Source organism: Euprymna scolopes, chromosome 6 (assembly GCF_053919585.1).
Source record: "Euprymna scolopes isolate OS-2025 chromosome 6, ASM5391958v1, whole genome shotgun sequence".
Lineage (NCBI taxonomy): Eukaryota > Metazoa > Mollusca > Cephalopoda > Sepiida > Sepiolidae > Euprymna > Euprymna scolopes.
This window is the reverse complement of record NC_136487.1, coordinates 176,452,926-176,466,772: the sequence shown is the minus strand read 5'-3', so window position 1 is coordinate 176,466,772 and position 13,847 is coordinate 176,452,926. Positions and strand designations below refer to the sequence as shown.

Sequence of the window (13,847 nt, the reverse complement as noted above, 5' to 3'; positions counted from 1 at the left end):
GTATAAAACAGTTTTGTCAATAACCTCTAATTATTCAAACTGGTTAAATACATCTCGTTTTTTTATGTAACTTAAATATTTACAGCCATACTTAAGTGAAATTTTACACATAAAATCGTGGCTAGTTTTCATCAGTTTAAAAATATAAGTTTTCATCAGTTTAAAAATATAAGTTTTCATCAGTTTAAAAATATAAGTTTTCATCAGTTTAAAAATATAAGTTTTCATCAGTTTAAAAATATAAGTTTCTGAAATATGTTAACTACGAAATTTCCGAAAATGTAAACGAATGTTTAGTGGGACATGATAAGTTGCAAGTGGGGCAGGTTATCTCAATATTCCATAAGAATCTTTCACTTAGTGATACAAGCACCAAGTGAAAGAGTGTTTCAGCAATCTGGCCCACCATGCATACCGTTTTATTTTATAACTTAAATATTTATGGTTATTTTCTAAAGTAATTATAAACATTATATCATAGCTTTTTCTTGATCTATCATAGCTTTTTCATCCCCTGCTCCATTTTTCTACCCATTGTCTCTCCCTCTCCACCAAGAAGACACCACGTTACTAACATTCATCAATTTATGTTACTGATCTTCATTGCAATAATTGAAATAAAATGTAATATTATTCTGCAGAGATACAAAAAGATTGATAGTTTGTCGTGATGATTTGAATCATTTGAAGGCATACGAAACATGATATTCTATAAATGTGGTAAAGAATTAGACGAATTGAGCCATAAAAAATTATATAAATAGAATTATGTGCATCTCTATATTTACAAGGTGCGATATATATATTTCTATCTCCTAAATTAATGAATAGATCATTATGAATTTTAAAATATATATTCATGGGAACATGGCAAGTGACCTAAGCACATTACATTTTGTAAATTTGTCATGTTCCTCAACTTTTATGCTTAGTGAGTACATGTATATAAAGTTAGGTTTGCTTATATATATATATATATATATATATATATATATAGATTATAGTGTTGAGACAATTAGTCAGAATTGGAAATAAAAAAATCGTAACTTTTTGGTGTATCAGAATCAGAAAATTTTGTGCCAATTTTCCGATGCTAAAAACAATTCTTTCAATTGTTTCTCTTTTTTTGTTTAAAACTCAACTACTGTTGTTGAATAGTATCCTGGGCAATGCCGGAATGGTTGCTGGTTGTGTAAACACGTATATGGAGCTGAATGCACACACGCAAATATTATGGAAATCTTCAAACCAAGAAATGTCATCAAAAGTCATAACAATTGCAAGAAGTGAGCAGAAACTTTGAAATCTAAATTCTTCAATTGACAAGTTTTGAAAACAGTCATATTGAAATTTGGCCCTTGGACGAATTTAATAAGGGCCAGTGGAATGCGGCATGGAAAAATGAAATTCCTATCTAACTTTTTTGTAAATAAAAAATACCAACCAAGGAAAACGTCAGTTAGAGAGAAGGGCATCAAGACGACGAGTTGTCATTTTGTGTCACTCACACCCATATCTCTCTCTCTCTCTCTTTCTCTCTCTCTCCATAGTACATTAAGAAAGAATTGAACATGAAATAAATTGTCATTCTTTTTTATAAACTTACGTCAAGTGGGTTTTTTTTTTGTGAAACAACTAATTGTCTTATATACATTCGTCAAGAACTTGAAACTCTATTGAACAGATTAAATAGACGACACGTTTAAAAAACTTAAGAACTACAGTATAACATAACACTGTTATTAGTAATAATATAATAATTATTTATATATTTTGAACTATTTTTGAACTGCGTGGACTAATGGGAATTACACAGAAGCTATGAAACTATCATAGAATACTTTGATAACAATGGAGCGATTACCCATATCATTCCTCCTGCAATCTACGTATGACTTTTTACCAACCTCAAACGGTAGGATTATACAGACAATGATGCTTGCATATTATGTCAAAGCAGCCAATGAATACTGCATCATGTACTCTCATAAATCATTTTTTATGTACACTTGACGCCATAATAAGATACTGGAAGTGATTAGGGTCTCGTCACAATTTTGCCAACAGAAAACAAGTGTATTTATGCCAGTAACGTCAAAATCTTGCATTCTGGTGATGAAGTCGCTGAAGGCGTATTTGATATTGCTTAGGTTTTTGAAGCATCATTTTTCACACAGAGAGTTGGTAAGATGTTTGAAAAAGAGGTAATTGGTAGGTGAGAGTTTGGAGAGTATGGTCGATGCAGCAGAGTTTAGTAGCCCAATTCATTCAACTTCTGTAGTGTGGGTTTAGCAACATGCAGTCGGGCATTGTCGTGGAGGAGATTTGAGGTTTTTCTGTTGAGTAATGCTGGGTGTTGTTGTTGAAGTTTCTTATGCATTTCATCCATTTGTTGACAGTACTTCACTGTCATAATGGTTTTGCATGCATTTATAAAACATGACCACCAAAACAGTTAGCATGATCTTCTTTTGGTGGAAGTGGCTTTGGAAAATGCTGTGGAACTTTGTTGGCATCTAACCACTGAGCTGAGTGTTGCTGGTTGTCGTAAAGAATACACTTTTCATCGTAAGTCACAACCTGGTCAAGAAACAGGTCATTTTTATTGTGTAAAAGAAGAGAAGATGACATTTCTTTTAGTTGTCATTCACGTCATGAGGCACTCATTTATCAAGTTTTGTCTTTCTAATCTCTTTCAAGTGGTTGGAAATGATCGTATATGTTATGTCTAATTCAGAAGCACATTCTCAAACAGTTGTGCATGGATTGGTTTCAACTCAGGCTCTTAATTGATCGTTGTCAACATCTTATAGCAAACCACTACACTCAACATCTTCAAGACTCTCATTGCTACCACAAAATTTCTTAAACCACCATCGTGCTGTGCATTCAGTAATAGTTCCTGGTCCAAATGCTTCATTGATGTCACGAGCTGTTTCAGCAGCTTTTTGACTTTGAATAAATTGAAACAAGAAAATTGTGCGAATTTGCTTTTTTTTCCATCTTGTATTTAACATTCTGAAAAGAAGACATAATTGTTTGAAAACGATTGTAATTTTAACAATTAGATAGAGCGAAAAATGGGTTTAAAAAAGGATATATAATGTAAAGGTATTATAATGAAAACTTATTTGAAAATACATCATTTCAAATCAAAATTTAAACTTCTGCAAGAACCTTCTTGTGAATCTAATATACTTTGTTTTCTTTCTTTCTCTCTCTCTCTCTCTATATATATATATATATATATACCACATAATAAACTTCTAAACAAATAAACTGATCATTATAAATTTTTGTACACAACATCTAGGCATAATGTTAAGTGATATGAACTATATTTAGTTTAATTTCGTTTCATACAAAGTGGGTTAAAAAGGGTGAAAACTGTTTGTGAAAATTCAGATTTGTGTTACATTTTAATTAAAAATGATAGTCATTCATTAATAAATTTTTTAAGTTAAGGGATTTTTGGGGCTATATGATGTTATTCTGTATATGCGAAACAAAATTAATGCTGAAAACAATAAATAATCTTTACTTATATATTCATATATATATATCTATATATATACGTGGGTCGTAACAAGCACAATCTACTCGCCAGAATCACCTACACACAATCTGCAGAACGCCCCCCCCCCTCCTTTCCAGTGTCCTGCCTTTATAGCGGCCGGGAACGACATATTTGCATAATCGCGCGAGAACAGACGTGATTCAACGATAATTACATTGGGTAAACGCTAATAAAAGCCCATGGACGCCATCTTGGAACTCTCTCTTTCGCTCAGCCCAAAACAGACATATCCGAGGTAAGCTCTCTATTTCTTATTTTGGTTACTGCTAATTCTGCTACAGTTTTCAAGCCCTTGTGCGATGACACAAATTTCTGTGTCACACCCAGACCCTTACCTGGTGTTGGTATACCTGAAGTTGCTGCTTGTTTTTGCAGCTGAGTGAGCAAGGTACTGGGGTATACTGTTCAATCCAGCAAAAACAGTTGTGCTATTGTCCTCTAATTCCTCTTTCCTGTCCCTATCCATAGGATTTGGATTCAAGACACATTTGTGCCATTATTGAAATGTCATAACTATCTAAGAGTAATAATAACTAGCAATCTTAGGTCTGACGACCACTTGTCTTATATATCCAAGGGGGTTAATAGAGAGCTTTACATGTTGCATATCCTGAGCTACGAAATTCCTCATGAAAGGCATTTGCTGACTAGGCTTTAGAAGGCAATGATTCATCCTCATATGTTCTCTGATTCTCTTAAGTATACTACATATTCCCTGCTATGCCCCTGTTCCTTCTGGAGTATATGATCTGCTTGGGTTAGAAATGCTGTCTACTCACCAGAATGTGTCTGTTGCATCTGTTGCCTACAGATTATTTCATGGGTCTTGCCCTGTTGCAATGTTTAAATATTGCCCTGTGCTGCAGCTGAACAGACCAAACCTGCAATGATATACATTCACATTAGATCCACTGCAAAATCAAACTGATGTTTGCCCAGAGATGTACCAGCGATCTCCTTTTGCATTGTGTCCTGTAATCCTGAATGTGCTGCCTCAAATCTGTGTGAATAAACATGTATCACTGTGTTTAGGACACACCTCTACTGCCTGGAATAATGAACTAATCCATGATGTCACTTCCAGGTAACGAGAACCAGTTTACCTAAAGGAGTCAGAGATAGACATGTGGATAGTATGATCATCACCACTTGTCCAGCAGTGAGCAAATATATTGCTCAATTACTTCTTTCATGTATTTTTGTTAAGACATATTTATTTCATTGTTACTGTGTCTTTCTCGTCAATTATTCAACAACTAACACCACAACACACTGTCACATTTTCAGAGCTCTGTATTGTTTAACCATTATAATGTTCCTCAGTTTTATGCATCCCTTAATTAGCTAGGCAGCCTTTGTCTATTGCTAACAGTTTTTATGACCATGGCTTAATAAAGAAAAAACAAATTCTTTTCAAGATTTTAATAAACTTGTGAGATTTTCATCTTGTGCCATTTCTTCCTGTTAATCCACTTATTCCACTTTTATCGTGCCATTGTTATCGTGCCATTTCATCTCTCTTCAGAACACTTCTAAAATCTATCAATTAATCCACTGATGAATTTGTTGTCTGATTTTTTGCAGATTTCTTTTAATAATTTTTAAGTGCTTGTGCAGAATGGTGAACTTTGAAAGAAACTCATTTTACATGTCTTGTCAAAATCAATATAAATTTTAAAAATCACAAAAAATAATCTTATAAAAAATAATTACAAGTAAAAACAAAATGCTGTTTAGTATCAACTAAAGACTTAATTTTACAAAGTTGATTTTTAGGGGTATTCGGGTCTGTTTTGAACTCTTATTGCATTTAAAATTGTGGCAGACAAGTACTTTTAATGATATCATGGTTTTCCAATATATCAATAATAACAACAATGATAACTTTAACTTAAGTCAAATGACAAAGTAATAAATTCTGAATTACAAGCTTAGTGTTTTACTTTTTCCAAACAATTTGGACAAATCCACTCTCCAAGAGTATCTTGTTGTTTCACCCCCACACAGTAAAAATAGTATCAACACTGACAGGACCACCTTTTCTCCATAAATCCAGAGAAAATAAATATTTTAAGGAATGACTCGTTTTGCAACTATCCCTTAATACAGAGGCTGAGCGAACTTTAGCATCATTCCCATCAATGAGTCTAAGTACTTTGCCTAGAATCCAAAAGTTTCAAGTTTTATTTAGAGATTAACTTAACACAATTTCTCCAACCGACACCTGAGGGTGATCACCCAATATATTAGCTCTCTCAAGGACAACAAGTAATCATTGTGCCATATCTTTCTGAAATTTTCAATATATCTGTGTCACAATTCCAGAAATTGCAAAAGTTTTGCTGGACTAGGAGGATCAGGACACAAATCGTCTGATCCATAATTATTGATCAACAAATGTGGATTATAACCTGTTTGTAAAAAATGATTAAGGAGTTAAAATATTGAGATCCTCTTCAAAAGCCGTAATATATGTAACAGTGTTTGCTTTCTCTACATCGGAAAGGATAGTTAAGAAGTCAAAATAGCAGATGTTCTTTCTACCTATTAAGTTTTTCAAACATTGATTGTTTTTATCATTTTCTCCCATGCACCACCATGCCAAGCCGAATAAAGAGAAATGGTAAGATGACTAATGGAAGTTGACCTAAATTTTTCTTTGAATTTGCCTGAAACAAACATTTCAGATAACATGATGCCGGATGCTAAGGAGGTCTTTGCATTGTCTGAATAAACACGTGTAGAAACACCAAACAGATTAGTAAACCTAATAAACACAAATATAAGGGATGTAGTGCTCATATCCATCAATAGCTCCAGATGTACGGCATGTAGACTCATGCAGATGAACAACAAGGCATACATTTTCATGTCTTCATTGTTTTTTTTACCAAAAGCGATCGGCAAAGTCAATACCCACTTGTTGAAATGGGTGAACAAAATTTGCCCAATGAATGGGCAGCTCAGAACCACAAGGGTGTTTTATATGGCAACAAATTAATTTTTTTACAAGTGATCCAATTACAGAGAATTTCCGTTACCGATTGCCTCCCTTGTGGAATCCAAAAACCAGAAAAGCTCAACTTAGAAAGAATTGAATTGGTTCCCAGATGGCAACAATTAAAATGTGCCTCTTTAATTCCCAATTCAGTTAAACGATGATGTTTTCCTAAAAGTATAGAAAATTTAACTTCAAAGGGTGGATGTTGGAATTCTATATACTTCCTTTAGTTCACAACAGACCACCCTTATCGATAAAAAAAACATCAAGAGCTGATACCCTTGGAGGAACAGCCTTATTTGAGAGTTGGTTCAAATATTCCAACTCATAGGGAAATTCTTCCCTCTGCATACAGTAAAAGATCAACAATTTAGCTCTATGATTGGTGTCTGTGTTTTGGTGCTTCAACTTATCACAGAACCTTGCCACCTTCTCAAGGACAATAATTCGGTGATATTTATAAGGTAAGCCATTCTCGTCAGTACAGCAACCATTGGAGAACATACACAATATGATTTTCTTGTTCGCATCATTAAGATAAGGGAAGGAGACACAGGCCAGCCTATGATATGTCGATTTAACCAATCAGGACCGTGTACTCAAAAATAATTGCTCAAACTTAGAGGTGGGAAGGCCTCTAGTTAAGATCTGCAAGATTTTCAGACAAAGGAACATATTTGAACAGAAGGAGAATTTTTATTTCTAGATTAAAATTATCCAGCATTTTTTTTAATGTCTACTACACGCTTCTCCACAAAAATGTTTTTCTTAGTCCCTTTCCCATTTCAAACCCAAAGCCTTCAACACATTAGGAACAACTTTAAGAGCCAGATAGATAGCCATAAGTTCTAAGGTAGAAAGGGTCTTCCACTTAATGGGAGTCAACTTTGCCTTAGCGAACAACAGGGAGCATTGTGTTCTTTGTTTTACATAAAGGGAAAACCTGTATGCAAGTTTAGATGCATCAAAGAAACATATAAATTCCACCAGGGTGTCCTCCATCATCACGCATCTGGGAACTCAAAATCACATAATTTGTTTAATTCCTTAGCAAGAGTTTGCGAAGAGGCTGTAAAATTTTCAGGAATCTCCTGATCCCAGTTGGCTAACAAGGATTTTGCCTTGAATGGTAACTGGGAGCAGTAAAGATAAAGGATCATATATACTTGAAATTTGAGAAAGAAGCCTACACTTTGTGTTGACTTCAGTGTTTATCACAGTAGGGGCCAGTCTAATCGTGTCTAGACTAGGGGAATAATGATACCGTTGGACCTTTTCAAAGGTGGAAAGAGGGGAGGTAATAGACCCATCTTCGATCATCCTGTTCTACAAGTTGATGCAGTTGAAGTAACAGGACCAAAGTTCGAATTCTGCATAACAGACTTAACTTTCATATTAGCAGGAATTTTTTTTTTTAATTTATTTAATGACTTTTAAAGTGGGGCATCACTTTTCAATTATAATGTTCTATTAAATTGATACCCCACTTTGCAGTCGTTCTTCCTTATAAATTTTTCTTTAATAAATTATTTCAGTCTGGATTATTATTATTTCTTTTCATTCTTCCTTATAATTTTTTCACACGAGCGGACACGTGACACCTTAAGGAGAGTTGTACTGATTAACTGCAAAGTGGGGTATCAATTTAATAGAACGCTATAATTGAAAAAGTGATTCCCCACGTTGAAGGTCATTAAATAAACTTAAAAAAAAAAAAATTCCTGCTAATATGAAAGTTAAGTCTGTTATCGACGATAATCTGCAGAAGAAAAAAAAAAAAAGAAAACGTGAAGAGGAATTAATTTTATGGCAGGGAGAAGCTTGTTTAGGTTCACTAGGGACTACCATTTTTATGTGAACTTTTCCAAAATGTACACATGATCTGGTGACGTCATCAATTGATGTGCTTGATACGAACCAGGGCGAACGATTTTTTTTAAAACTATTATTTACTACTGTAATTTAATTTAATATGGATTTATTTTACATTCAAATAGTTTACTTAAAGATTAAATTAGCGAAATCTAAAAAAAGATTCATCATTATCGTTAGAAATAATTAAATAAAATCTGTTTTTTTCAGTGGGGGTAGAAAACATAACACAAAAATAAAATGTTATGTGACTTTTTTGACATCTACGGAAGAGCAAAAGTGACAATAAAATACTTTGTTAAGTTCACTACACCTGTTATTTGTTTATTTAAGTTTTCAATACTTTGGAACGATTTAAATTATTTACATGGAAGAGCATTCCCTCCCCGCCCCGAATGCTACTTGGGAATAATTTCCCCTTTTACCAGTTCGGTAGAAATGTAACTTTTGAGGACATTTATTTGTTATATGTTTGTTTTGTTTTTGTTTTGTTTTTTTGACAACTTTTTCGTGTCTGTGTATAGTAAAACAAACCCAATTAAATTATTAAATACAAATAAACACGAGTTACATTATTAAATACAACAAACAGGAATTCATTTTTTTTTTCAATAAAGAACCTGAACACTTCATTACTACTAAAATTAAAAACAAACGTTAACAAAAAAAGTTGAGTTTTTAAAGTATCTAAAATTGGAGAAAAAAAAAAGTTTAATAAACTTTAAAATTAAACGTAAAACAAGAAAAAATTTATAAAAATAATTTAACAACTTACTTTTAATAATTTGGTCAATTTTAGTAAACACTAACAGAATAATAGCTGTGAAGATTTGGAATGTTTTCAACCAGTTTATTTAGATCTGTGCCAGCTTCCGTATTTTATTTCATAAAAACGGGCAAGCAAGAATATTGCAGTCCATGTACAAAAACTGGATTTTTACGCGATATTAATTTTGAATCGGTTTTAATCTGGCCATAAAATAGCCGGCAAGAACATGTAAATTTTATAACTTAATATTTAACAAAAAATGTTTCTACAATTAATTAAAAAATCTATGTTGTAGCGGACATTTTGAAATAATGGAATTTTAATCGTTTTAATCTTTTAAAAATCAGTTAATTTTTAAGCGGTTACTTTTTCTTGGCAATTCAACTGATTATAGCATATATTAATTAGAAAAAGCCCTATTAAAAAATAATATTAAATTATATCATTTTTTTTAATTGCAACTTCAAGGTAAGTTTTTGTTCAATATGTGTATTTAAATTTAAAAAAAAATAAATATTTTTTACTTATTTGAACTTTTATGTTTGATAATAAATAGAAATTTCGATAGATTTAAACATATTTTCTTCGAATTTCGAAAAAATAAATGGGGGATGGGACACGCACTAAAAAAACTATTTCCTTTTATATATTTTACGGAAACTGCATTTTATATGTAATTTTATTCTAAAATGGATAAGTATCGAAAATTTCAAGAAAATCTAACCATTAATTAATTTTCGCTAGATTTATTAAACACGGGTATGTTTTCACGTTCGAAATGTTTACTACATGGGAACGTTATTTTAAAGCGCAGATTATTTAAACACAATTTTCGTCTCGCAATTTTATTATTTTCGTTCGATGAAAAAAAATTTAAAAAATTATTACTGGTTTATTTTTCCCTTCTTTTAAATGGTACAAAAGTGGTAATCGTGAAGAAAGAGAGCCTGTTTCCTCCGTTTGACTATAGGTGGCGTTACTGTCTGTCCACTCAGTTACGGAAGCACAAAATGTAATGCCACCCGTGAAATAAAAATAAATGTCTTTTTATATTTTAATTTTAAACATTTTTTTTTCTTTTTTTTGTAAACATATTTAAGTTTGGGTTTTTTTCCCCAAATATATTTACGTTTTTTTTTTTTTGATTTTGCAAACATATTTAAGTTTTATTTTTCCAAACATTTACGTGTTGTTGCTTGTTTTTTTTTTTTTTTTCAAACATTTAATTTTTTTTTTGTTTTGTTTTTGTTTTGTTTTTTTGCAAGCATAAACTAAATATTTTTGAAATATTTTTCTTTTTGAAAAGTTTGCTTATGCACTTATTGTACCGCGCTATTTTTTAATAGTATTTTCAAGTAAGGTTCAGGTTTTACAATATCCTTTTTCAAATATATATATAAATACTCGCGGAAAAGGTAAAATAAGTGCAGAAAAATTAAGAAAAAAAAAGGGAGGGGTCCAAAAAAAGATTTAAAAAAAACGTTGATTTTTTTTTTTTTTTTTTTTTTTATCATAAGAGCGTAAAAAATGCTCGCGGAAAAACGGTTGTACCCATAAATATGTTTAAAAGAAAAATATAGCAAAAACATTTAGTTTATGCTTGCAAAAAAAAAACAAAAAAAAACGTAAAAACAAAAAAAAAACGTAAATGTTTGAAAATAAACAAGCATCAAAACGTAAATGTTTGAAAAAATAAAACTTATATGTTTGCAAAAACAAACAAAAAAAACGTAAACATGTTTGAAAAAAAAAATAAAACTTAAATATGTTTGCAACCCCCCCCCAAAAAAAAAAAAACAAAAACAAAAAAACGTTTAAAATTAAAATATAACCAAAACATTTATTTTTATTTCAAGGGTGGCATTATATACATTTTGTGCTTCCGTAACGCCACCTATAGTCAAACCGAGGAAACAGGCTAACCACAAAAGTTATATTGGTAATATTAATTTAAAAGTTATATTGGTAATATTAATTTATAATAAAGTTACATCGTTTTACATGGGGGGGGGTAATTCTGTGGTGACTTCTGGCACTCTCTAAGGTCCACCAATTCTTTTTTTTATTTTTTTTCTATTTGTAATTATTTTTCTACTGGATCATTTTTCGTAATTTTTGGAACTCATACTAATTTCGCGAAGACACGTAAGTTCGTAATAATGTTTTCACCGGAAATGCGTTAGTTTAAACGATCACTAAACAATCACCAAATATATAATTTTACGACTGTCGATTGTTATAAATATTTTGAAAGATATTGTATTAATTAGACATTACACTTGATTTTTGTCGAAAATTCACATTTAGGAAGGGGGGGGGGTCTATACTCTCACTCGATTTAATAAAAGTCGACAATTTGACCTTGTGTAAATAAAAATGTTTACATTAACGATTATTATTCTCTTTCACATGAAATAAACTGAAATAAAATCGATGAAAATTGTCATTTAAGGAAGCAGCAAATATGTTTTAATAAAACAATAATTAAAAAAAAAACTACTTACTGGGAAGAAAGAAACTTCAATGCTGTTCGTTCGCAGACAAAAAAAAAAAAAAAAAAATCATTACACGATGCCTGTTCAGTAGCTGCTGACGTTTTCCTTCGTCTGTCTATGGATGACCAAAACTGGCAAAAAACACAAATATTTTATCTTTGTTCTTATTCTTTTACGAGATATTTGTGAATAAATCCTATGTTTCCGCTAAATATGACTATCGGAATACCCTGGCCAAATCATCGTCCGCGTTCATCCAATTTAAAGACCGAGCCGGAAACTCAAAAACGAAATTTATTTATGATTTATTTTTTTTGCTGCATTTATTTATTTATTTTTTATTTTAGTTGAGGTAGGCATTTACCAGAAAGATGTATTTCCCCTCTTATTATTTTAGTAAGAACGAATTACTATTTCGGTCGATGTGCACTTGCACTGGTTATGATCTAACCTGTAAAGGGTGTTGATTCTGAAAGACGTTCTTAACATGGGAATGTTGAAAAATAAGAAAATGCCTTTCGAAATAAGCACCCTCCAACATCCCATGTTAAGAACGGCTTTCAAAATAAACACCCCCAACCTTCCCATATTAAGATCGTGTAGTGCCCGCTACGCTACAATGGTGATTGCCATGAAATGTCACCGTTTTTAACACACATGCATATAATAAAAAAAAAAAACGCGCAAACAACCGCACACATATTAATTAAGGAATGGGACTAATGCTGGTGTTTTTGTCAAAGTTTCTGATGTATTTCATCCATTTGTTGACAGTACTTACTTCACCGATTACTTGTGGACCAACTGGACCATTTATAGACTTGCACCGATTTTTTAATGCAGGCGGTGAAGTTCACCGCCTGCATTAAAAAATCGGTGCAAGTCTATAAATGGTCCAGTTGGTCCACAAGTAATCTTTTTTACTATAAAAATCTGAAATTTTTTTTTATAATGTACGTACTTGTCACTGCATGAAAATGTCATATTCCAAAAATCACGTAAATCGATCAAGTAGGTTTTTTTTTATTTAAGAAAATCAAATATTATGAGACATTTTATCGAAGAAAAACTTAACGTTATCTTGCTTTTAAATGATACACTGCTAGCGACACCTATTGGGAGTGTTTGGAATATAAGATCGGCAACGGCAAGGGGCAGACAATCGACTTTCCACACTACAGGAAAAAAACTTGGAAAATTAAGACATTTATAAGTTTTTGGAGGAATTTGAAAACGAAAATAACGTAAGATCTATGTTGTCCATTTGCAAAGATGTTCTCCTCCCCCCACCATAATAATTCTATTATTTATTGATTCAACTGTAGTTGCAGTGCGCACTATGTTGAGTGACCTCACAAAGATTGGATTTTCGTTTAAAACAACACATACCATCAAAGATTCGTTCTGCAAATTTTGCCCCTTCGGATGTTCTGAGTAATACGTATGGTTCTTCGATTTGTAAGCACCTCATAAATAATCATGCGTGTGCCACAAATTTCAGTGCTGATATGTTTACGATCTTGAGTAAGTCACACTCACATTGTCACCTACAAATTCAGAAACTATTTTTATCAAGTCCTTGAGACCTCTTTGCAAGTACAAAGAAAATCTTTTAGGACTTAATTTGTATGTAATTTTTTTGCTCCGATTATTTTTCGTTTTTTTTTTTTTTTCTCCTCCGCCATATTCATGACTATTTTTTAAAATCGTATTTTCCTCGATTTAGCTCTGTTGAGCGAGAAACGAAACCTGGTTAGCTAACCTTTATTTTCATTTTTTAATCGTGCTAATTGGTTTGTATTTAGCCATAATATATATATATATATATATATGAAGAGAGAGATGAATATATTTAAACACAAGCCTTTAAAATAAAAGATGTTATAAACCATCTAATCTAAAGATGTTCTTCTTTCTTATTGATATGTAATAAAGCTTTTTTTAACTTTGAATTGTCATCTGTTATTTCTTTTAAAATAAATCACAGAAAAAGATTTTTATCATACAAATATGTAGTTTATTCCAAAGATTAATTTTTGACATTTTATAATTTAAATACAATTTTAGGCATATGGCCACCACAGCGCATGCATATATAGCATAATATAGTCCAATTTTCAAAAATTCTACACA

The 13,847-nt window shown here is 31.8% G+C and overlaps 1 long non-coding RNA gene across 2 annotated transcripts in view; it reads right to left on the bottom strand.

Moving 5' to 3' along the window:
• The window catches only part of LOC145278117 (uncharacterized), a 31,421-nt gene extending 18,884 nt beyond the window's left edge, over window positions 1-12,537 (bottom strand). The window contains exons 1-2 of one of the 2 annotated variants that reach the window (XR_013868343.1): window positions 11,724-12,523; window positions 4,357-4,458 (exon numbers count right to left, since the gene is read on the bottom strand). This is a non-coding gene — a long non-coding RNA (uncharacterized LOC145278117). Of the gene's footprint in view, window positions 1-4,356; window positions 4,459-11,723 lie in introns of both variants that reach the window. The other variant, XR_013868344.1, reaches the window with a different exon arrangement.
• Between the last annotated feature and the right edge of the window lie 1,310 nt (window positions 12,538-13,847).